General features: G+C 38.9%; 1 protein-coding gene across 4 annotated transcripts in view; it reads left to right on the top strand.

The window, feature by feature from the left end:
* The window catches only part of SMYD3 (SET and MYND domain containing 3), a 395,552-nt gene that overhangs the window by 164,605 nt on the left and 204,622 nt on the right, over positions 1-26,325 (top strand). Inside the window, exon 1 of one of the 4 annotated variants that reach the window (XM_064708807.1) lies at positions 10,660-10,702. The exons of the other annotated variants lie outside the window; for them this stretch is intronic. The gene's annotated coding sequence lies outside the window, so the exon portion shown is untranslated. Of the gene's footprint in view, positions 1-10,659; positions 10,703-26,325 lie in introns of those variants that run through there. 4 annotated transcript variants of the gene reach the window in all.

The following is a 26,325-nucleotide window of genomic DNA, read 5'->3' on the forward strand; positions in this document are numbered from 1 at the left end:
AGAATATGGAAATAACTAGAAAGCAGAAATCTGTGTGGAAATGGAAAGTGATCAAGATGTCTACAATTAATTTAGACTAGGTGACATTGGGAAAAGGAGGCTTCAGAAGTCTGCTACTGACTTTTTGTTTCTGATTTCTTTTAACATGTGCAGTAGAAGAATAATATTACCAAATACAAGAAAGACTGAAGAGAAAGTAAATCAGGGAAAAGAAAGAAAGAAAGGAAGAAAGAGAAAGCAAAAAGGAGTACCACTCTGGAAGTGGGTTCATCTTTGTCTTAAAGATGGAATCAGAAAAAGCAAAAGTCCCTCTGTTTCTGACTCCACTGCCACCTGCAAGCAAATGGAATACATATTAAAATGTCCAGTTACATGAAAATTGGTTCTGAAAGAGCAGCTAGAGTAAAATCTAAAAGGAAGGCAGGAAAATAACAGAAATCATAAATAACAGGAATTCATTACAGGGGCATAGTCTTTTCCAACCTAATGATTTTATTATTTTATGAGATGTGGTATATGTTAAAATAAGGGTCTCTACAGAGTTGCTAGACAATCTCCAGTTAGTAATTGTCTGAGACATCCTGTGTGGAATGGGTTGGTAAGTTGCAGGCCTTGCAGTAGTGCTGTAGGCTCAGGAGTGCTGGACTTCGGGTAGAGTAAGCACAGACAAAGCACGTTGGCTGCCTTTGGGCAGTAGAACAAATGCTGGAGATCACAAAGCCTCAGCAAGAGTCAATAACTCTATAGACACACATGTGCATGGTGAGTGTTTAGCATGTACCAAGATAGACTTTGTAATAGAGCACTGATAACTTCATACTGCAGGGCAGTAATGACGGGCAGCACTTTAGAATTTCATTTGTTATTGTTTTATTTTACAAGAAAATTAGATGTAGGTGTATACTTGAATTTTTTAGGACCTTGAATATTCTTCAGCCTGTGAAACCTCATCATGAGTAGCTGTTTTCTGTGCCAGGCACAGCAGGTCTGGCTTCAGACATCTCAGAACATCCTGGTTTGGTCTCTTTGCTGCTTCTGTCTCCTTCTACTCTCTCTTGTACAATGCATGTGCTACACTATATCCTTTTGAGGAGATAAACCATGTACATTACACATCCACTGGGCATTGCCTGTTTGTCAGATTTTTGATTCTGTGAACCAAATACATGGTCTTACATTTAGCTTTCAAGAATACGTGGTCATAGAGGTTTCTTTACATGGGCTCATTTTTAGCAGCTTAAAGTTTTAGCCTCATCCTGTGATGGCAAAGATCCCTTCTGCTCTGTGGCTTCTGTAAGACACAGAGTTGCTCAAACATTTTGAGTGACTGAAACATTGTTCTTGTGCTGCAATTGCACTGTGGGTCAAACTCCCTGTGTGGAAACTCTATTCTCTTCCTTCCCCTGGAGAGTTCATGTGGTTTTGTGAGTGCCTGCTCGAAGACCAATGAGACAGGTTCAAATCTCAAAAACCAGCAATGGTCTTTTTCACAAGATATTTGTCATTTTCTGGTAAGTTTTTGTTACGTATTTTTCTAATCGGGTTTTAGAAACAAAAGAATTTGATTCTGCAAGCCTTTACTCGCTTCTTCAATCCTGTTAATTTAAGTTGATTTTCCCCCTATTCCAACTCTATTAAAAATTGAAAAGATGTTTTTGGCTATTGTTCATAAATGTACAGTGATCTACAGAGTTTCTTACTGAATAGAATTTGATTCAAAATGCCTAAAAGATTAGTATTGGAGTCATGTAATCTTTTTTCAAATATCCCTTTCTTTAATACAGGGGCTGGTTTCAAATTTTCAAATACTTAATTCTTCTCCCTTGTAAATAATGCATATCTACTATGCCACTATTAAGTATTCAGTCTATTGTCTTCTATTTTTGTAATTTTTATGGTTTTTCTGATTTGAAATGAAGAAGATTCTGGACATATTCCCTCAGGACAGGAAAACTGTTAGTAGAATTCAGTACTCTCTCCTACAGAAATTTGAATATAATTTGAATGCATTAAAATTAATCTTAAAAGGCAGCATTCTTTGTGGCAAGGTATCAATAGGCATTTGCAACAAGTTAAGAAAGTATTTTTTATGTCCTAGAAGTTTGCTGTTAGCTTTCAACAGTCATAAAAAACCCCTCAGAAAATGACTTTCAGAAGTCATTTTGCAGTGTATTAGAATATCAATATAGCTCAAGTTTTACTTGTTGCCAACATGATTCTTGAGATCACACTGCAAGCAAATGCACTGCATCCCATGCCGCAGCATATACTGAAAAATGCCTTCCTGGAGACTGCAAGGAGACCGCTTCAGTTTGGGCTGATTTCCAGTGTGCTGCTGTGTCTGAAAATTCACCACATCACCTCTGCTGGCTCCTCTGTTTTCCAAAGGGATGAACTGAGGGGCACTATGCATCCCATGGTTATGTATGGTGTTCCATAGGTAGTTTTCCTGAAACCATAACATTTTTGAAGTTAGGAAATTCTCTCTTGAGGCTCAGGCAGGCATTCCCTATATGTGCAAGTCAATCTTGTGCCACCTTTTCAAAGGCAGCACAAATTGTGAGTAAAAATTGCCTATCTGTGTGAAGATTGATAGAGTAGGCATCAAATTTTGTGCTGTAAAAATGCCAATGAAAATGGAAGGTGAGTCAAGCTGCTTATACGCTTAAAAAATTAAAATAATGAAGTGAAATAGACCTGAATGAATCCCTCAAGTGCTCTAGATGTAGTAACACAGAATGGTAAAGCCATAGAAATGGAGCAACATATCTGAGACAAGGCTATATAATAGTAGTTTCCTGAATAAAATAGCAATAATGCCAGATTCTTATAGGCCATTATTCAAATCTAGCAGATAACTTTCTAAATATTTTTAGTTTACAGCATATAAATAAATCATAGAGTAAAATAATTATATGTCAGACCATATGCTATCAAAGTATTTTACTGTGAAAGGGGCCTTAGAGATCCTGTATCACTTAATCATTTCATAAATATGGGGTTTCATTGAATATGAAATATACACACAGTAAAGGCAAGTAATATAAATAGTACCAAAGTGACACATCCTACAGTAGTAAATAATCCAGATAACAGAATTTATATACTCAAGGATCTTAAATTGGCACATTTTGAGCTGTATTGAGCAGTTGTGTTTATAGCAGTGGAGTGTATCTCTTCTAGAGGTGGACTTCGACTCAGTTTCTACCAGTCACAATTTATGAAGTTGAAAAGTGACTATTTTTATACTCAGCTAATTATTTGCTAGCGTAATGTTTGGCAGTCTTGATACTTTGCAACAGGATCTAAATCCAAATTATTTATGATGGCAGTTCAGGCACTGCAAGGGATCAGTTTTCATGAGCTCTGAGTTACTGGGGTTCGTGGATCAGCACACAGTCACATACTTAGTAAAAGGAGGGGAAAGTGGAGCAGTGACAAGGAAATAACTGGAGGAATGCAGCTCCCACCATGGTGCAAGGAATGGTATCAGACACGGGAAAAAAAAAAAAAGAAAAAGCTAGCATCTTCATTTTTAGAGCAAAATCCTATTTTACAATGACAATTACTTTCGGTAGGGGTGTGAATGAAACCATGTGTTGGACCAGGAGTCCCACATACCATGTAATCTCAGTTGGCTCAGGCTCTTTAATTGGGACTCCCACTGAGAAATCAGAGAATCTGTGTTAGATACCTGCCTCATTTTGCTGACTTTATGGTGTCAGGAAACCCAAGTTTGGTGCCGTAACATTAAGTACTACACCCCTCCTTCCTATATATGGCCTAAGATCCAAACAGGTAATCTACACTATGTGATGCCATGTCTTGATTCTGCCTTAATTTAATGAAATGGGTGTATTTAGAATTAAGTGGAAAATGAAAACCAGAAAATGGATCTATCTTTAGCTCCTGTGTTTCTAACCTCTGAAACTCTTCTTTCTTTTTCATCACCTTCCTTCAGGGGTGAGCTGTAATTATGCTAAAAATAGCAAAGCTGCTTCCAGATTTTATCTTCTCTGGTGTCTCACTTCATCTGAGAGGTTAAAGCATTGCTTTTACAAAAGAAACTTGCATGTGGAAAATGTCAGTTTTCTTTTGACGCATTCATTATTCCTGGATGAATGTATCTTGTGAGTATCACATATTGCAGTTCAGTTCCAACCATAATAACTGGTAAGTTTCCTGGAATTGCATAAATATATAATGAATTTTTATTAGAATTAATGAAAAAATTGAGGGAAATTTTATAGATATGTATCCAGAATTTTATTAAAAATGTAAATGCATTATGAAGTAATAAAATAATAATATCTACCAAAAATATATTACAAAATTTTGTTTTGGTTGGTGTTAATTAGTGTCAAATTCAAGCAATTGGTAGTTCTGGCTTTTTCTTTTTTAATTGAAGCTGACTGTGGGTGGGCTAAGTTACAGTTGGGACATTAGTACCTGTCCAGGAGAACTCTAGGGGACATTTCTATATAAAATCCCTCAGCTGCATTCTTAAATTCAGGTGAAGATGCATCTGTCTTCTCTCTTATCTTTCCTTTTAGGCTTGTGCAAGTCTTGCTGCAAGTAAATGTGTTAAAATACAGTGAAAGAGGCGGAATGAAGCTGATTTTTATCCACAGGCTGTAGTCACGTGTCACAGATCGATGTTGTAAGGGATTGTAGGCTGCAGGATGGCAGGGAGCATATGCTGCTGACTGCTGTGCCTCCTGTAGGTGCTGTTCCTGTGGGGAAAACGATCAGCCTTGGTCCTTCAGTCTGTCTCAAAGATGAATTGTGTGTATCATTGTGCTCACACATGGTGCTCCTTAGATCAGGGACATCATATTAACACAAACCCTTGAAACTGAAAACTTAGGAGTGATGCCATTGGTATTTACAGAATCTGGGTTTTATATTTCAAATTAAAAAATGTGAGATGAGTGTGATCAAAGAGCAGTTTCAGCCAGTCTTGCAATCAGAGCACCCCTCAGCTCCCCCTCTGTTTGGCTGCAAAACAGATGCCACAGAGCGTGGCTGTGTCCAATGAGCCCATGCCCCAGGCACCCCCAGGACTGGAGAATGGAAACAGATTTCTATTTGGGCCAAGCCCAGTTTGGTATTTGCACCCAACTAAGTATGTAAAAGACACAGAACATTCCTGATATTTGTCCTGTTCCTTCTATCCCCTTCCAGGTATCTTTTCCCACAACCAATGAGCAGAATAGAAAATGTATTGATTCCTTATTCTTGCTCTGTAAAAGAAGTAGAACCCAGCAGCTTAACAGGTCTCATGTCTGGAGCTACTGCACACATCTTTAGTGTCAGCACATTTTATTTTTGCAAACAAAAAGAAAGTCTAAAAATAAAGATTGGTGTTATTTTGAAGCACCAAAAAACCTTTTTTCTCTCACCTTTTAAAATACAGCATAAAATAAAAAGAGACTCCAAACTGAAATGCCCTGCTGATTTTAGAGAATTCATATCAAAATCTCTTTGAGCATGGCAAGTTAGTAGAGCATGGAACTGTTTAAACTTAAGGTGGATACAGATGCTTTAAATCACAGAAACTAAAGACAGAGCAGACTTTAGAGTATTTAAACTTCTGCATGTAAAATTATGCCACTGTTGCTTGTAAATATGCTAAAAGCCTCCTGTAGTGTCTTGTAAATATGCTAAGAATCCCCTGTAGTTAATTCTCCTGCTATTGTTATAAATGAGAGCAAAGAAAATGTATTTCTTATTTATAGCCTCAGTTCCCAGGTGTAAATCTACTGTTTTGTGTGGCATTAGCAGCTCTGTTCCTTGACTGACAGGTTTCAAAGTTTGCCATAATTGTGAGCTGTGCTCACATTCACTGTGCTTTAGAGTCAGCAGGGAATGGTGCTATGTGCTAGTTTTTCAAAGAAAGGGCATTACAGTGGCAACATCTAATAAATCCCAAAAGCACCCCACCTTCTCTTGGTATCTTTCAAATTCCTGTAATAGCACAGTTTCCTTTCCATTACAACATCATATAAGGGTCAGTATTTAGGATCAGTTTGGGGATCAGGGAAAAGAAAATATTGTATTTTCATTGTGCAAGTCTGATTTTCCCATTGATTGCAGAGGGCAGCTCTAAGGTACCTCATTAAAATACTAATTCAGAAATCATTTATGATGTACTAAAACTGGAATTCCCCTATTGAGTAATGTACTGTGGTCAGTAGAATTTATCTGAAATGATGCCACTTTAATGAAGAAAGACATTGTTTGGTCATCTCTCTGTTTAGGCTTTAATCAGACTGTTTTTCTTCCAAAAAGTCCTGCAACCATTGAGATTCAGTTTCTGATATTTTCCTGACTGCCATCAGTTTGTTTCACAAAAAAATTTTATTTTTTTGGCCAAAATGTCATATTTTATTGTATTTTTCAGTCAATGTAAGATCCTAAGTCTTTAGGCAGACCACAATACTACCATTCTGTAGTTTCTGCTAAAATGGGATCACATTTCCCTGCTTTAATGTAAATAGCATACTTGGAGTGCCTATTTAAATACCCTCCTTCTGCTATTTATTGTTTTCTGTGCTGTTTTTCTGCTTTCAGCAGGAGCCAATATAATTGCCTCTATGTACTTTCAGGTGAAGAATGATTTACTTACCAGACTGGAAAAAAAAAAAAGATATTGGGCATAAATAACTACTGAGTGTGTCCCAACATTCTTGTATTTATTACATGTTCAAGAGAGAGTGCTACCCAGTTTGAGAGCAAGTCTTTGTAGAAAATAGATTGCAAAAAGTGCAGTATGTGTCTAGAGAGTTTTCAAAAACACAGTTCTATTTGTGGTGCAAGGAACAAAGAACTGTGAAAAAGGTGGTAAAACAAAATGCACAGTGATTTTTACGTACCAAAGGTGCTGACACATACTAAATGACATATGTGCTAACAAAGACCTGAATGTTAAAGGTCTGTTTTAAAGCAGAATTAAATTCTGAATAGACTGGAAATACTCAGAAATATATTTTAAGGGTTTAAGACTTTATCTGCTTCCTCTTTTTGCATGTCAGCTGGGGCTCTATTTGGGTTTTTTTACAGTGTATTTGGTTCTGTGAGTTTTCTAGAAAGTACTTCTATAATGAGGTGTGCGTAGAAATGTGCTAGATTTATTTATCTCCTGTAACAGATCACCCATACCTTGGTGCAGTACATTATTTCATCATGGGTTAAGCTGGTTATTGTCTAACAGTCTCCACTCATACTTCTTCCTGCTTCTATATAACACTTCTGTCAAAGATTCTGTTTCATGTCTAGTGCAGTATGTTGGATGGCTTTGTAGTGTTTTCTCTCCAGAGCCTTAAACTTACCACTAGAGAGGTGTTAGCATTGCAAAAATGAAATTTTGAGTAGTAGTTCATCTCATTTGGTCTGGAGTTTTGTTACAGCTTTAATTCAGTCTGGTCTGCATGGGAAATCTCAACTAATTTCTTGGTATTGTTCCATTAGTTGATTTAAAAAAAACCCAAACCAGAAGGTAAAATTTTCAGAAGTTATGGTTTTTTTTTAATTGGAGAATGGCTGGTTTAGAGGTTCTTTTTTTCTGGACTACTTAGAGAAGGTCCTTAAACTCCACAAACATTATTCATATGCCACTGTGCTAATTTCTGAACAGATTCTTCAGTTCTTCCTATTATAAAGTTTATGAAGTATATAAATATACTTTTTGATCCTTAAATATTAACTTAATAATTGCTTACGATAATGTGTTATGTTTCAATGAATCTCCATCTTTCTGCTGGGATATTTTTACTGATTGTTAATTTCAGTGCGGGATATTTTGTTTGGGTACCATCTAACTTGCTAATCTGTGCAGTTGTGCACTAGAAAACGGCTTCCTCCTGAACTTTGTATTTCCACTCATTCTTCTGAATCCATCCACCTATTTTTGTTCCTTCCTTTTTTTCTGGATATCTCCATATTGATGTTAATCCCCATTCCAGTACCTTCCAGTACCATTCTGAAGTGCATAAACATACTATTATACTAATAGCTTTTGCTGGTGTCTTGGCACAGACCTGTTCAGCTGATAGTGCTGGTGAAAAGCAATTTAAACAAGCCCAATGAGTGCTGGCTGTCAGTCTTCTGTTTCTCTCCTCCCCTTACCAAATGTAAATGTTGAACACCATTCATTTCCTAGCTTCAGAAAGCTTATAGCTTCTGCACCCTGCAATGCTGCTACATGCACCTGGGGGATATGTAGGACCCAGGAGAGATAATTTTGACAATGATTTTATCTTCTCCACTTGCATCCTCTTCTCTCTCATTCCTTGCAGGTATTTTACCAGTGTTCATACCCTTCTTGGGTCCAATGAGGAGTCAAGAGTCGCAGCCTGTCCTTAATTATCCAAAGCTGTTTCTGGAAGTTCCCTGTCATACCTGGGGGGAAAAATGCCTTTCTCTGTTCCCTTTGTCTGCTCAGGGTTACTCCTGCCCACATACGGAGACCAGGAATGGTGGCACTTTGTTGCTTTGGCCTTGGGAGGCTTGTGTGCGCTTGCTGAGCCTGATCTTGCTGGCATTGCTGCCTTTGGGAGACACCCTTTTCAGGGGACTTTTTCGGAACAACTTTTTTATTTTCTCAGCTGGCTCCTGAAGTAATCCCTTGTGCGTCTGCCCCTGTGGGATACTGGGCAGCAGGTCTGAGCTGGGGATGATGAATGTAAAGTTCAAAGTCTTGGCCCATCCAGTATCTGAGGACACTGCTCCTCAAAGGGAACTAGCACTGCTAATTATTTACACCAAACAGCTCCCTAAATGTCTTAGATGTAGTATCAGCACACAAGAATAGTTCACTGAAATATTTTCATATGATATTATGTGATATATATTTCCAAATCCAGAAAAAGCACTGAGCAAGTTAAAGTTGAGCAGTGCTTTTTCCATCCCTTTTTCTCCCCCTGTTTTCTGTTTGAAGGCTTTTAATAAATCTTTTATAAACAGTATCTCTCTGTTAATTCAGAATAATTAAAGCCATTTTTTCATTCTTAAATGTTGGATATCAATTCTGGCCTCATGCTATGATGATAGAAAATGTGATATAAAGATTTTAATTGACAGTCTGTGCTGAATCACTATGCCTGCTAACTGTCAGGGACAACCTGTCCTGGTGATATTCCTGCTGGTTTGCCAGGTCCCTCTGCGATCCTGAGGAAACTGTAGTAGCTCTGTCTGCCAAGTTTTTCCTATGTACATCAATGTAAAAGCTGTCAGGGTAATGAAGTCTGATTCTATTTTTGCTTTGTTTTGTTGGGTTTTTTTTCCCTCCCTTCTCACAAATTAATTAGCCTTATTTTTAATGTAGATTTCTTTGCTTTTTGTGTCTCTATAGCCACAGAAGAAGAAAAAGTAGTAAATAATTTTTCTTTCATTTCATTATTTGATTTTGAATTTTGGTGCTATGCCCAGTCCCTGATACTTTCAAAGGTGGCTACATGAACTGTTTCAGGTCTTGATTGTGCTGGCACTTTGGGCTCTTGACTTAACATCTCTCCATGGTTTCTCCATGCTTTCTCCCTTCTCTGGGAATTCCACCAAAAGAGTATTTAGATGTGAAGTGGGTCATTCCTCACCTTCCATTCATACTCTGTTAGAATAACAGAATCATTAAGGTTGGAAAAGACCTTCAAGATAATAGAGTCTAATTTTGATTGACCACCACCATATCAACCAAACCGTAGCACAACAGAGTGAATCTCATGAGGGAAGTGGAGATTGGTGGCTGTCTTGACCACAGCAAACAGGAAGCAATTGAGTTTAAAATCCCTAAATCCTTGACAGAGGAAAAGTGATAGCAAAACCTGTACTCTGGACATGTGGAGAGCAGATTCCAGGATGCTCAAGGAATTAGTCTGTAATGTTGCCTGGGAAAATTTTTTTCTGGAGTGATGGAGTCCATCAATGCTATCACTTTGCAAACATCACTTCTTTAAGGGGATGGGAACAGACAATTCCCAAATGTCAGAAGTCAAGCAGGTGAGGAAGATGCTGGCTTGGCTGAACAGGAATCTTCTCTTAGAAATAAGGCAAAAGAGGGGGGTGTATGGCCTGAAGTTGTGTCAGGGAGGTTTATGCTGGATATTAGAAAAATGTTCTTCACCCATAGGGTGGTTGGGCTCTGGAACAGGCTCCCCTGGGAAGTGATCACAGCACCAGCCTGAGTTCAAGAAGTATTTGGACAATGCTCCAAGGCACATGGTGTGATCTTTGAGGTGTCCTGCACAGGGATGAGGTGGACTGGATGATTCTTGTGGGTTCCTTCCAACTCAGCATAGACTATATTTCTGTGAAATTCCATGTCAAGTTGTTTCTTGAACACTGCCAGGGATGGTGGCACCATCACCTCCTCAGGAAGCCCATTGCAATGCTTATCTACCTTTTCAGTGAAAAAATTCTGATTTCCAGCCTGGACCTGGCATGGCTTGAGGCATTGTCCTCATGTCCTATCACTTGTTCCCTCGGACAAGGAGTCAATCTCCACTTGGCTACAGATCCCTTTCAGGAAGTTGTAAGAGAGTGATAAGGTCCCCCTTTTTCTTCAGGCTAAACAACCCCAGCTCCCTCAGCTGCTCCTTATATGACTTATCTCCTTCACCAGCTCCATTGCCCTCCTCTGGACACGCTCCCGCATCTCAATGTCCTTCTTGCAGTGAGAGGCCCAGAACTGAGCACTGGATTCAAGGTGAGACCTTGTACAAGGGGACAATCCCTGCCCTGGTCCTGCTGGCCACACTACTGCTGGTACAGGCCAGGATGCCACCAGCCTCTTTGGCCCCCTGGGCAGACACTGGCTCATGTCCAGCCACTGTTGACCAGCAGCCTCAGATCCTCTTCTCCTGGGTAGCTTTCCAGCCACTCTTCCCCCAGACTGTGGCATTGCCTGGCACTGTTGTGGCCCTAGTGCAGGACCTGGCCTGACACTCTGCCTTTCTGAACATCACACCACTGTCCTCAGCCCACTGGTTCTTCTGCAGAGCCCTCCTGCTCTCCAGGAGATCACAACTACCCCCCAGCTTAGTGTCATCTGTAGAATTACTGAGGGTGCACTCAATCCCCTCATCCACATCATTTGATAAATATACTAAACAGGACTGGCCTTTGCTACTTGTGTCGTTTGTCTATTGATTAAACAGGTGCTTCTTTCATTTACTAAAAATATTTAGTGGTCTGTGTGTAGTTTCAGGATTTGTACATGCCAGCCTTCTCAGTACAATCTGCAGAGTGGATGCTGTCCCAGGGTCCCTGAGCTGGCCAGGTGCAGGTCATGCACTGCAGGCAGGCTCTGCGCAGTGCTTGCATGAGAGGCAAACAAGTCACGGTTTTCTTGAGTTGTGGATCACACAAAATGTTAGTTCCACAGTCTTCCCATTTGTAAAATGGGAATAATAAGCTTTCCCACATGGTTAGTGTTTGAGCGACTTAGGTGAAAACGTCCATAGGGATTGTTCCTCTAAAACACGAGATGAATGCATGGAGACGAGTATAAAAGTAGGTGTTGTGCTGTGTACCTTTCGTTTTGAAAGCAATGATAGTACAGGCAGGCCATTAGAATGATAAATTGTGTCTTGAGGGAAGTGTCACCATCATATTTTCTGAAAAACACCATTGCCCAAGATTTTGCTCCTGGGAAGCTGAGAAGCCTCAGAGAAAAAAGAAAAGGATAATTATCTGATTTGCTTCTCCTCTGTTTTGCTACTTTGGAATGTGTTTGGACATTGTTTACCAACAGGTGGTTGTTTCATTGGTTTCATGTAAATTGTTTTGACTTAATGACCAATCACAATCCAGCTGTGTTGGGGCTCTGGAAGGAGTCATGAGTTTTCATTATTATCTTTTTAGCCTTCTGTAAGTATCCTTTCTGTATGCTTTAGTATAGCTTAGTTTAGTATTCTTTAATATAATATAGTGTCATAAAATAATAAATTAGCCTTCTAAGAACATGGAGTCAGATTAATAATTTCTTCCTTCATCTGGGAACCCCACAAACACAAGAGTGGAAGTTCTTTTGTATAATTTTGTAAATATGTTGTCACTTGTTCAGGGCAAAACCAGCTTTGAATATCTATCCCATTTGACAGATGAAAATGTTCCTGCCACTCCCCGGACCTCTGGATATATTCATATATATGATATCTCAGTAACTCATTCTGCTTCACAAAAAGATATGCAGAGACTGTAGTGTTTGGCTCTTAGGGCAAAATTTTGGAATCTGTTCCTGCTTGTAGATTTACAGTAGCATGTTACACGGCCATGTTACCATCAGTCACAGAGATTGCAACTGTAAGAGTTCTGCTTAATGTCTTAAAAAATCAGACCAGGGTTTCACCTGATGGGTTCAATAACATCTTTATTAAAATAATTAGATTTTCCTATTACATAAGAAGCAATATATTCTTCAATATCACTGTCAGATAATTAATAATGTTGGATTATGATCTCTCTGTGGCAAAGTAGATAAAGAAAGGGACCAGAGGCAGAAAATGAAAGTTTGATGATAATACTAGAGATAAAAAAATAAAACCCAAATGAGTGAAAGAAGTAACTATCATATTTAAAGAGATATCATGCAAATAGAAAAGTGATAGAAGTGTATAAAGAACTGGTGATGTAGAGAAAAGGAAAAGTGACATAGGTAATGCAAATGTGTCTCATATTTCAAGGAAGTGTTTAAAAGAAATATCCTGGAATAAAAAAGAAAATTTAGCAAAACAGTTTTTTAGAAGTCACAAGCACTGTTTTGCAGAACATAGAATTTCCTCATGGATATGTGCTGCTGCTGGAGGACTGGAGTTTATTCTAGATCAATATACACACACTTATAAATCTGCATTATAGGGCATATGCCCATGTGGTCCTCACACATCAAGCTTCATATAAACACACTGTGACATCGGTGAGATCCTGTGGGAGGACAGAACAAATACTGTCAGTGCACAGAAAAATAACAAAAGGACATGCTTTTGTATCATATAACAAAGAAAATTTTGAGTTAAGTGATAAATTCTGCCCTTTTGACTTCAGAGTTGTTGGACCTTTGAACTGTGGATCTGATTCTGGCCTACAGAGCAGAAGAGTTCAGTGTGAAGCAGGGTTGATGGGCTTTGATGGGCTGGACTCGTGCCAGGCCTGCATGCATTGCCTGATCATTTCCTGTGAAACGTGTTACTCCATTTTCCAACTTAGCAGGAATACTTTGTTTGCAAAACACGTAGCTGCATATTCACTTAGGCTTCCCAAGCATGTGAATGCATGGGGTGAGATGGATGGCAGTAATTTTCGCAGCTTAAGTTGCCACTTTATCATGGGGAAGCAAATAGGATCCATACGAGGTACATGTTATTGCAGGGAATGTTCCTTGTGTATCGTTTGGCTGCAGTTAAAGCTCATCAAATCTCCTTTATGACTCCTTATATCTCAAGATTCTATTTGCGTCAGATTTCATGTGTGTATTTCACCAGAGGCTGCATTCAAAGCAACATATTCCAGACAGGAGAGTAGCTGCTGGCTGCTGCCATGCTAGAATGGAAATTCAGGAGAAAAACATCTGTGTAATCAGGGAAAATCAGAATTCCTTGTGCTAAAGATGTTGGATTCAAGAAAGGGTTTTTCTTTAATAATTCTTACTGTACTGGAATTTGCTGTCCACTGATCTCATTAGGTCACACAAAATGCTTTGTCTTAGGATGATACACACTTTTATATTATTTAGATATAAAAGACAAAGCAAAATGCATACAACTGTCTGAAACCCACACTTCTTTATTAGTTGAAGGAGCTGTTGCATCTTGGTACTCTTTATACCCTGTTTCTCATAATGAAACAGATAGGGGCACTCATGCAATGTTTTAAATACACCAAAAGTTATTAAAGATTGCCTGAAGCACTGACTTGAAATTTCAGCATTTGGTTGTGACTGCCATGTTCATGCATTGAGAAAGCAGGGATATTAATTCTTGGGAAAATACATTATCATAGCTGACTTTTGAAAGTCTCTTGTCCATGAGGATACTGCTGGAAAGACCTGTCTTTTAAAGAAATGCTAATTGTGGTAGTGAGCTTTCTTGGGCTTTTCAGGTCTGCTTGGGTTCTCATACTCCATTCATTAGTGCCATGGTTTGAATGATGAAGCTGTGGGATGTGCAGGTAGATGCTCTCTGTTTGGTGTGTCCTGCATCACCCCTGGACATGAAGGATGCAGCTGCCCTCTCAGAACCTCTGCCAGGGCTCTGCAAGTAATTAGGTGGAATTATTGGATATTAAAACATGCTGATACATTTGAAAAAGATGTTAGTGTAGCAATGGGATTTTTTAGAAATGAAAGCTCTCTACTGTATTTCAAGTCTGCCCATGACCAAAAGCTAGTCTAGTAGGAAACACAGCCAGCAATGACAGGTTTGGGATTTTTTTGAGGATTTAGTAACCTGAATTTCTGCTACAAAAAGATTTTACAGCTCTCATATATATTGATGAGGATAATCTAAAGAGAGTTTATCTCTGTAATCTAATTTGGAAGATTAATTACTGAGGTGGTTTTGATGTATTTTATCCATGCCCAGTTTTGATGTCTTTTATACATGCACAGTATGTACAATTGTCCCAATGTACAATTAATCTTATTTTTTTATCAATACAGAAATTGAATTTGTGCTTTTGAATGCCCTGCTAACCCCTTCCTTGGGCAACAAAATGTCGTAGTGCCTTCAGATGAGACACTGTCCAGTGCTTTTCTGCTGTAGTTCCTGAGAGCAACAGCCCTAGTTTTGCAGTCATGATATTAACACTATTCCAAAAATGCACATCAGGAGACATTGCTTGTGTGGCATGGCAACGTGCTCTGCTTGCTATATACAGGAATACATAACAATATCTATCATTTGCTGGAGATACTCTTGCAACTTACATTATTTTCTCCCTAGCAGAGTTTCTCTTCTGTTACAACTGGAGAACATTTCAAGTGGTTAATAGAAAATCCAGTCTCTTATCTGTGAGCTTGTTATATGTGCCTGCCATTTGCTCATATTATCACAACAGCTTGTAGAATATTGTCATTTGTTTCCAAAGGATCAAAAACCTCAGCTCCTCTCGCTGTGCCTGCACAGACATGCAGCACACAGCCTGGCAGCTGCACAGCGTGGCACTTGTGTGGGTTTGCGCTGCCCATGCAGTCCTCACAGGTCAGGAACCTGAGATGGAGCACTGGCACCGATTTCTGAGAAATCATAAACAGAGATTTTTAGCTGAAAAGAGAGTACAGGCGAGGCATTGTGATAGTCTCCCTTTGAAAGATGGTTGCTCAGGAAGTGTAGGGGGAGGTAGGGTAGGGGGACCTTTGGATATACTTGGGCTACCAGATTGCACACAGCTTTGTGGAAAATGAGTTATGAACTACTTTAGGAAGCAGTAATATAGTAGAGAGGAGAGATGTAATAAAACATTTCTGCATGTGAAGAGAGCATCTTTGCTGCCCACCTGATCTTGCTTTTGTTTTGAATACTGAAGGAAATTATGCATCAACTGACAACAGAGCTTTTCAGATGCCTTTGGCAGTTTGCATGCTACATCACACCTTAATCAGTGATAATTCATTCAGAAAATCTTGTAGACATGGGACTTGTGTAATTGGCATCACATACTCTTATGGGGAGCATAGTCCTCATGTAGAAAAAGATAACAGTAAGCTAATTTTGTCATTTTGATTTGACATTTCAATGGAAGTCACGTGGTAGCTCTGAATTGCAGGTGAGTCAGAGTGTGGGAAAGCTTTCTGCTAAAGAGAAACTATAGCTTTTATAATTCAAATTTCAATTATCATGGCAAACAAGCAAAGATGTAACTGGGATCATGCTCAAACAAAAAATGAAGAAAATACAGATTTAGAGTTCAGCCAGACTCCTCTAATTAGTGTTCTTACAGTGTGGCAATGACCATGGTAGATGTTCTTGAAGATTGTCACCTTCTGAGAGTAGAGATGAATCATTAAGTTCATTGAAGCAGTCAGTGTTTCCTTTTGTGTGTGCATATTCTAGGCAACTGAAAAAGCATTGCACTCTTAAATGAGTATGTTCCTGTGAGGTAGTGTCTGATCATAAAATGAACAATTGCAGTATGTTGTATTTCACTGTCAATCTCTTTACTTAATTGCTTTTTTTCTTTTTCTTTTTTGAAATCAAAGGCTATGATAGAAAGTTTTGTCTGAACTCAGTTTCTTTTTCTAACACATACTGTCCAATGTGCTGAAAATCTGTGGGTAATTAAGGAATTTTTAAATTTAGAGTATAAGTGCTACTCTGGATGCATTAATTTTGTGGCAGGCATACCTAATACAGTCCTGTAATTTGTAAGAATTATTTAAACTAGCAGATAGCCTTCTGCTTTTTAAGGTTCACTATTAACCTAATATTTGGAATACCTTAGAACCAAAGGTTTCTGTAAGGAATTTTTGCAATGTAGAACCGCTTTAAAATATGTATCAGTCACACATAGGAGCTCCTGGCATTCTAAGCCGCTTGTTTCTTTGAGGGCCAGCCAAAATTTCAACAGAAAGTCTTGATATCCATGCTTGCCAGAATTGATTTATAACTTATCCGGAACAAAATTTGGCGCACATGGCTGCTGAACTCCAGCCCAGCTTAAAGCACATAACTCCTGCAACATGCACAGCCACAAGTGAAGCCAGGTGTGTGCCCAACAGGGAAGGGGAGGTGGCTCTTGGATGTGGGTGTCCCTGTGCCATTTCTCTTCCATCCTGCCAGCTCGTGGCGAGCAGAATGGCTCTGCTGGTGTGACCTCAAGTCCAGCAACTGGACTCAGCCAGCACTTTCTTTAAAAGTTTTTCTGAGAAGTGGCAGAAAAACTTCATCCATGGGTTAAGAGAGATGGTTTAGCTTTGCTGATAGAAGGAAGACATTTGCTTTGCTCTTCAAAGAGCAGATCTGACTCAGTACAGGCAGCAAGCAGATTTGTTGCAGGATTTTCTTATTTTATTCCATTTTATTTTAAAAAATTCACAATTTAGTCTTGCTCTAGCATTATATTGAATTAGAATTTAAGGCATTGTTTATAGTAAATATAACCCAGGGAATGTCATGGGGTCACTACTGTCACAGTGAATATTTTATTACAGCACTTAAAATCTTGTGTTTTGATGAGGGAGAGGGTACCATCAGTTCTGTGAAGTCTCTCTGAGGATCATGAACATATTTGCTTATATTTATATACCTTATTTGTTACCTTATTTGCTTATTTAGTTTTTGAGACAGGCAGAGCATTAATGAACGTCAGGAAGGAAACATGATCTGATACCATTTTAAGCACTTTGCCAAAACAGCAAGCAATCTTTTCCAATCTGACTGATGATTTCTGTGATCATGCAATAAAGCTAACCTAGCTTTTGGACTGGTTCAGGACCAAGGGGTTACTTGTCATCAAGTGGAGATCTTTTCATTTATCAGTTTATTTTTTTCTCCTTCCGCAGAGACTGGCCAAATAAAATGTTTTCTTTGTGCCCTGTTCACCACTCTGGTGTTTTCATCAATTTCTCTCTGTCTCTGGGGCTACAGGTGTCAGTCAGCTGCACTGAAGTGTCATTTTTGCCACTTTGGTGTTTATTGGGAGCTCTCAGATATTTAGTGCCCAGTTTCCTGGACCCATGCCTTGGGAAAGCCACATGGGACATGTTCTCAAGGGCTGTGGTAGAAATGTGTGTGGCTGATCTGGTTGCAGTAGTAATAAAATACAGAGCTAAGAGTCATCTCCTGCCCACTGATAGGCAAGTGCAGCAAACTCTATTTATGTTTCTTGCTTGGTATAAATTTTTGACCTTTATGATTTCAGCCTGAAAATGTCCAGGTGTACTGATAAGAATCAGTAGCCAAAAGACCAGGAATCTTGGCTTTGTAACTGATAGAAAAATAACTTTCTTCACTTCCTTCCTTTATCACAGAAAATGGCAAAAACTGGATTTTCTCTTTTTTGAATTCCTTAAGCATGATGTTGCTGCATCTGCTGCTACACCACAACCTTTTATGAAGCAGGCAAATGAGATCCTGCTCCTGCATCACAAGTGCAGGCACAGACATGCAACAAAGCTGAGAAGTCCTGCAGTGGGGCAGTCCTACCATGTGCTGGCTGTGAAGGTGAAGCTGAATTGCCCCAAGCCCCCTTTGGGTTCTGGAGCAGGCAGTGTCTTGCAGGCTGGCAAGTTAGACAGCTAAAAGGCAGTAAATAGTTTAAATAGAAATGGGGTGCAGAGGATTTTGAGACTGTGTTCTTTACCTGAACTATTGTGCCATGTTAGGAATTAACGAATTCATTACCATTCTTCACTGAGCCTCAGGCTAATAACCCTGTGAGCTTAGATACCCTCAAGATAATTTTTTCCTTCCTTTTAAATCAGGCTAATTTTGTAAATGTCAAGCAGTCTGGACTAAAAAATAGCTAATTTTTATTATTTTAGATATTTTGGTAGCTATCATTGTATTTTTCCTCAGTGTGATCAGTTAGAAAACTTGAAAAATTTGAATGTTCATTTTAACCTGGGCAAGGTAGTAGTACAGCAGCATTTAACAATGCTCTAATCCTGCTGGAGCCAGAATGTTGTTAGGGTCCCATAAAGTTTAAAGATGTGCGGTATAGTGAAAAGAATGTAATAGCACAAAATTAAACAGGATGCTTCATTTGCAGATTGGAAATTAGAGATGCATCTGGCCTTTTTCCCTGGCTGTGTGGGAGTGTTGCAATGTAGTTCTGTTTTAGGCACCCTGCCTGTGATTGCCTTTGCAGGATGCATGTGCAAAACTCATGTGAAACTGCAGAGTCACCTGTGGAGTACCACAGGGGCATGGAGTTCTGAAAAACCAAGACCAGGAAACAACAGAGCAGCTAAAACATTGCCTGTGATAGAGAGAACATGATGTGCAGTTTAATCATCAATATTCGTTGATGAAAAATAAAGAAAACACCTACAATCTGTTTTAGACTCATGTCTGTAGCTTGGATGAGGGAACAGAAGAAATGGTGGCAGAAAAAAGTTCTGTGGAGCACGCTGGACAGTCTGGTTTTAGTTTTAAAAATAGCTTAAAAATTCAGTTATAAAAATTAGTTCTCATAGCACAGTTTGGACTTTTTAGGGTGTGAAAAGGGAGAAGACGGGAAAGAAGGGAATGGTCAGGTGGGTGTGCAGCACAGTTTCAGACTGGTGTAAAAAGGGAGATTTAAGGAATATGTCTGCTTAGTTATAAGACATTTTCCTTGCCCCCTGGACTCCAAAATGGCCATCAATATAGGGAGGATTTAAAGAATTACACTGAAATTATGCTAGCTGAAAAAAAAGGTCAGGGAAATTGAAACTTGCTATTACTACCTGTAGTAAAAAATCTATCTGCAGATGAATGCTGATGGGGTGGGGGTGAAATACAAAGAGCAGACTGAAGTGGACTCCCACAGTAATTCTATCACTCTGAGTTATAGCTGATTCTTTCAGAATCCCAAAATATTCACTCTGCAGCATCCCCAAGGTAGGAACAGAGCAGTGTGTCATATTAATTATGTCCTAATCTCACCCTAACCTTATGGCAGAAGAGAAAGGATCAGTAAAAAAGACAAGTGGAACACAACCAAAGCCAGCTAAGAAACATTGCTAACTAGCATTTTAACATTAGAGCAGTTTTTAGACACCAAAATCATGATCTATCTTTGAGATTCTTGCAGTCCAAATAATTTTCTCAAGTGAGTGAAAAATCTTTGCCATGCTTCTGGTCTTCACTCTCGTTCTCAGACTACACTCAAGTTTGAGGCTTTTAGATTGACTAAATAACTGATGAGCCATGCTCATGTTCAGAGTTTGACACTGCTGATGTGCTTTGCAGGATAGAAGAGATTTTTCACCAGCTTCAGGGTGTGGAACACCTGCTGCCATCCCTTAAGCAATAAAATGAAGATTTGTAACAGATGCTTTATAAGGCATTTTCATAACGTGTTGTTCTATGTTTCCTTTAACTCATCCTATTAAATCAAGATTTTAAAGCTGTTTTCCTTAAAGACAAGTGACAAGTGAATCAGTAAGTGAAGGTACAGAGACAGTTTGACAGCCTATGAAAACAACCCAGGGTATGAATGGCAAAGCTGATTTGTAATTCTGGTTTACATGTTGCAAAATAGTGAAAATTTCTAAGACCAGTTGCATAGTTTTGGAAGTCTCTTCCTTAAAATTAACCTTCCCCCCTGTTTTGAGTGAGCATCAGCACCTGCAGCTCAAACTATGGCCAGGTATGAGGATGAGAATTTGAATTCTGTTTATTGCTTTGTCCATCAGCACTGTGTGCTAGCACAGTAAAAACTCTTTAGGGGGTCAGCAGAGTATAAGATGTGTTGTAGCTGTTCCCAGAAAAGTGCATTACTTCAAAGCTACCTTCACTTGTTCAGGGTTCTGTGAAGTTTTGAGTGTCCTAAAGAAGTTATTATTAAGATGTCATCTGTCTAGAATCAGTTCGGAGCTCAAAGACATACTGTAAATTCTCTTCATGTGATCAGGAGGATTGGATTAGACAGCTTTCCCAGCTGCATGCTGCGAACACTTACACTGAAAGGAGAGATGATCCCAAACTAGCTGAAATCCAGAGATATAAAAAGATCTTCTTGCAGACGTTTTCATTTTGAATACCTTAAACCTCTTGTCTTGTACTCACAGTCCAGTTCAGTTACTTGTCTTTTTTTTTTTTTTTTTTTTTTTTTTTTTTTTTTTTTTTTTTTTTTGGCTTTCTGTGGATAGCTGTTCCTTCTTCAGAGTCTTTTGCAGTTTACCATAATGGCTGTGGCTTGATGCCAGCTGGGTACACAACCTGACTTGCTGTGAGACAAGTCTGGGGACTCTTCCAAGAACCTGGCAACTACAAATACCTGCAAAACAGAGACAGGCAACTCTGCTGCCAGCTGCCTCTGTCTTACAAAAATGCTATTTTGGGTTATATGCACAGATGAGAAATAATAATTTTAAAAGAGTGGGGGTTTTTTTTGTTTCTTTGTTTGTTTTAGTGGGGTTTTTGTTAAGTCAGCTGAACTAAAGAATCAAATTTTTCACAGCTTCTATGGGAATTAAGAGGAATACACATTATGACTTTAGCTTCAGTTTTCAACAAATTCAAGATATTTGTAGCAATCTTTACAAAAACAAGGTTATTGGTCTTATTTATGCTTGGCAAAAAATTAATTTATGTAGGTGCTCCATAATATAGGTGTTCACATAAAGAAAATTTAGTCATTGGAAGGCAGGGAAGAGTTTAAGATAAATATAAATTTATCTTATTGATTTATATTTATATATAAATATAAATCATCCCTAATAAAAGAGAAATTTTGCTTATCACTGAAGTATTAAGACGTATAAAAGAAATGTTTTCTAAGCCCTGGAATGAATGAAATCCAGTAGCACTTAAAAGTTAATTAGAGTGTTTTAAAAACTAAAAAGCAAATCCGTTTATCATTTAATTATGTTTAAAAAAATATTTGAAATGCTTCAAACAGTCTTTCCAAAGTGGGAGATGTTGTCTCATTATCTAATTGTCTGCTTCCTACTCCTCTGAAATCTAATCAGAGGGGAATCTCCCATCCCCTGGGAGGAATGAGTTTAACCTATTGCCTAAGCTATTAGCAGAAAATATTTCACTTCTACTTTTGCTTCTTTTTTGTTGTTGTTTTGTTTTGTCTACAAGAATTATTGACAGGTAAGTCTAGGAAAGGTCCTACAGGATCTACAGTAGGAATCAAGGAGATACATAAAGGCAAATATGTAGCCATATAGAGTAATACAAAACTTATCAGGAGATGCAGGGTAATTATAAACAAACTCTATGGACAGGAATAGTTAGTGCTGGTTATTGTACAAGGCTGATGCAGTTCTGAAACAGCAGCCCCACTTTATAGGCAGGCAAAAAGATTTAAAAGAAACATTGACTGAAATGAAGATGAGTGAATCTTCAATTGCTGTGGGACTGCATTGAATGAAGAGATCACATTTTCTGAGGCTTATGTGTCATCAATGGTATCACAATTAGGAAGTTTTAGGATGTCTGGGACACTGAGTTCCGAGGTTTTTTGTACCTTTACTCTGGGCTTGGACTTTGGATTCGAGTCTCTTTCTTGAACTGGCCAACCCAAACTTTTCTGAAGTCTGAAATGCAGAACCAAAGTGGCATTAGGAGTGTTTAATTTCAGCTGTTCTCTGTTGGTTGCTGTAGGTCTCAAAGGACTGTAGGAAGTGATCTTCCCTGTAGATTAAAGGAACAGACAAAAGGCTATCCCATCAATTTCAGTCAGGTGAAGTAACTTTCTGTTTAAAAATCTTTTTCACCCTGAAGTATTACATTTCTGCTTACCCAGAAATTCACTGTTATTGCTTGAAAGAGCAGAAGGGTAATGCTCTGAGGTGTTGGTGTCTGAGGGGCCAGGAGGGCAATGAAAACTCCAATCAGTCAGTGTAGTACGAAAGCTCCCAGGCAGAGCTGTCTGGGGACTTTGCAGCAGCGTGAGCAGCACTTATTTTTATTGCACTATAGATTAAAGGATGGCACTGCACTGCTCTTGCTGCAGGAAGGGGATGAGGATGAAAATTGGTGCTGCAGAGGAGAGCCCTCTTGAGCTGAGTGAGAGGTGTGAGTGTCCCAGGGGAGGCGGTCTTTGCCAGGCTGGCTCATAGGTGCTGCTCCCTCCGCGGGGAAGTGTGGCAGACCTCAGTCCGCAGCAGCAGTGAAATGTCGCAAGCCAGAAGAGAGAGGGAATTGTACAGTCAGAATAAAAATATTAACAAGTAGTGGTTCTTACCTCTGACTTCCCTTCTCTTGGGAGGAAAAAGTAAAATAACCCCCCAAAATGCTTTGATGTTCTGCTGTGTGATTTCTGTTCCAGTGCAGAGGTCAGAGAAGCCATGGTGGTGCAGCTGGGTGAGAAGTGGGAGTCACAGGTAATCCTATTTGCACTCCCTCTCCAGAGGATTTACCTTTCCAGGTTAGTCTGAGGTCTGCAGTTTCAGAGTAATCCTGGAGGACAGGAGCACTGAAAGGAATGGTGCAGCAGTGGAGGGGTGCTGAGCTGTGCTGAGCCACCCCTGTGCAGTGACACTGGGACACACAGGGAGCCAGGAGACTGCTGTCCTCCCTGGCACTGGGATGCACAGCCCACTGTGTGCTGCACACCCCCTTTGGGGACATCAGTGTCAAATCCTGGCGGCTTTTCCGTGCCCTCAGTGTGTGTCCTTGCTTGATGTCTGTTGAGGATCCTTCCAATAATCCTGAAAGAGTGAGCCCCACTTCTCCCAGACCTCTGTGGTGTTGTCAGAGCAGGTGATGTGTGGCAGAGTGAAATGCAGCCTGTTGTTAATGAAAGGCCAGATATGGCTCTTCTCAGCCAAACCCTTCTTGTCACTCCTATAAAGAATATCAGAAGCTTCAGAAATGTGGAATCTACTGTATGGTGTATTTTTATTTGATTACTTACTTCTGAATGCACTCTAAAACTAGAGAAGGCCATTTTCTGACATTTGCATCTGTGTAAAGCTGAAGGTCCCTGCTAATTGTTCCTCTGGAAGGGTACATAGAAGCTTTGTTCCCCTTAGTGCTCAAAGCCATGAATATTTCCTTTTCAGGAACAGAGCATCTCTTCTCCCAGCACAGTTGGCTCAGCTCTATAGTGAATCCATAAGTTACATGGTTTAGTTTGTTGGTTTTCTTTTATTTTTTTTTTTAAGAAAACCCCACTTTATTTTACATCAGGCATAAGCAAGATGTAGAGGGATAATCTCTCTCTGCTCCCTTTTCACCTCTGAAAAGTAGCACCATTCAGGATGAGCTTCTGCACTTGGGAATCCTTCTTAGAATTGCTTATGGATTCTGGCTTTTCTAATTCATCCAAGGATTATACACACTTTGTCAGTTTTTACTGAGCTCCTTTTGCTCTTGCTATAAATATACAATTCCTATTCATAAGGAAAAAACCAAGCAGCTTTAGTTGTGCCTATCCACAGCAAAACCTAATTTGATTATGTGGCATAATTCAACCTTTTAAGGGCATAACCTGACCTTTTTCCAGGGGGACCTGCTTTAATGAAGCTAAGCCAGTGTCTTCTGTGCAGTTTAAAAGACACAAGATTTTGCAAGTGCTTTACGCTGCTTGCAAGACAGGAGACAGCCAAGAGCCTGTGCCAACAGATCTGGCTGGAAGAGGCATTTGTGAGAGCAAGTGAGGCTTGGATTCCCCCAGCCCCAACACAGCTGTAAATATGCCAGCAGTGGTGGCATGGAAGCACTTTTAACATTGCTCTTGTAAGGCAGAAGATGATGATTTTTAACAATTCTACACTTCAAATGCTTATTGTGGTGATGGGGTTTTGATTCTAAGCCTCCTGTAGATCCCAAAGCACAGAGAGTAGTCCAGCCACATCATAGCAACTTATTTGTTGCTGAATCAGAAATCCTATGGCAAAAATCTTATTCTTGGTAGTTATTCAGGAGATCTTGACATTTCCTGTGGGCGAAAAAGAGGTTTCTGTAAGCCTTCATAGATTTCTTCTTTTACTTTTACTATTGGAGACAGTTCCAGAGATAAAATCTTTTATGTATATTTTTCACAAATCTGTACGTGAGAGATAAATCAAGATAGAATCAAGATTATGTGAAATGTTTCAGTAACACTAGTTTGGTACACAAATTTAGTTGCTAAACTCTGTGTGTAAAAAGTGATTAGATGTTTTAGAGTTAAGGTAAAATAATAAAACAGGTATTGCTTTGCATTAATGATTTACATCAAATAAATGATCTGGTAGTTAAAGCTGAAATGGTGATTGAATTTAAATCTTAAATTCTGACATATTTAACTTCTCTTTATATTTCATAGGGTCAAAGTTTCATAGTCTCTTATATAGTCTCAACTTTTAATTTTATTTAAAGTAGCAATTTAAGAATAACTCTTCATCCATCATTTCTTCTTCTAAACTTGGAAAAAGCTGTTTAGAAATTATTCAGCTTTTAAAATTCTGTAGTTTTAAAATTCTGACCATTTGAAGACACAATTTCCAGTAGAATTTTCTGTGAAAAATGGTGTAGAATTTGTAGCTTTGATCCATCAGAATGTTTTGCTGTGGTTGGATAGGCAAAATACTAATCACAGAATGGATGCCAGAGCCAGCTGCCTGCTTCTGCTGCATGTATGCCTCTTCTCAACTCTTCTCAGTGAAAAATTAATAGTTTGATGAGCTCCCTGCCTGTAAATGTCAAGGTGTCATTTACATAGGTTTCAAACTTTAGATCTGTCTAAACTTAAACTTGCACAGGATCTAACAGATTTTCAGCCTGAAACTCCAAATTCAATTTCTTGGCTGATTTTTATTTCACAAGGAAGGTGACCATGATATGTGTGTCAATATCAGATCCTCTTAATTTAGCCTGTAGGTCCTTTACTAAATGATTCTACAGAATTATGTATTGCATTATGGCACAGTCCTAACCCAGTGCAACAGGAAAATTCCTAGAAAATTCAGTGGAGCCTGATTTTCATACACTGCTCTTTGAGAACTATGTAAGAAAGAGCCTGAAAACATTATAGCTGATGCTGAATTAGAGAAATAGCTTTGCATTTGTTTTCCTGATTAAGTTTTTACCAATTTAGTTGCCAGTTTTTAGTTTCCAAAATTGTCAGGAGTATGTTGATAACTTCTTTTAATAAGACATGAGCAGGTTAAAACTCTGAATTTGCTTCACTAAGTATTTTCTCATTTCGGGTTTTGGACTTAAATAAGGAAAACATGGAATCTTTGTCATCTTCAGTGCAGCAAAAGAACTGAGATTAGGAAACTTATTATAAGAACTGATAAGAACTCTAGCAACTGTCATAGGATTTTCACTTCTTAATGCTCCCTTCTACTTCCCATGAACATTAACATGCTCAACAATTTGTGCCCCACTGAAAGTCTAGTGTTTGATAGTTTAGACAGACACTTTCTTTTTCTGCAGTGTGCAGTTTCTTTTCTTATACTAGAATCTTTAAATACTCAGTTGGCAATTTCTATGATATTTGATTATTTGGACCAGGCAAATTGCCAAATGAAAGGTTTGTAAATTACCTGCTTTATATTTGTGCGGTCCTCAAAGGACTGAAATTTGCTTTGGGGAAAAGCAAAGGACCAAGCAATAACAATTTCTTTTTTTTTAAAGCAGTGCCAGAAACTTAATTTCAAAAAGCTTTTTATTATTAAATTTCCCAGCCTTCCTTTCAAGCACTTTATTAGGAACATGGCTCATTTATTTGGGAGGGGGAGGA

This window comes from Zonotrichia leucophrys, chromosome 3 (genome assembly GCF_028769735.1).
Source record: "Zonotrichia leucophrys gambelii isolate GWCS_2022_RI chromosome 3, RI_Zleu_2.0, whole genome shotgun sequence".
Lineage (NCBI taxonomy): Eukaryota > Metazoa > Chordata > Aves > Passeriformes > Passerellidae > Zonotrichia > Zonotrichia leucophrys.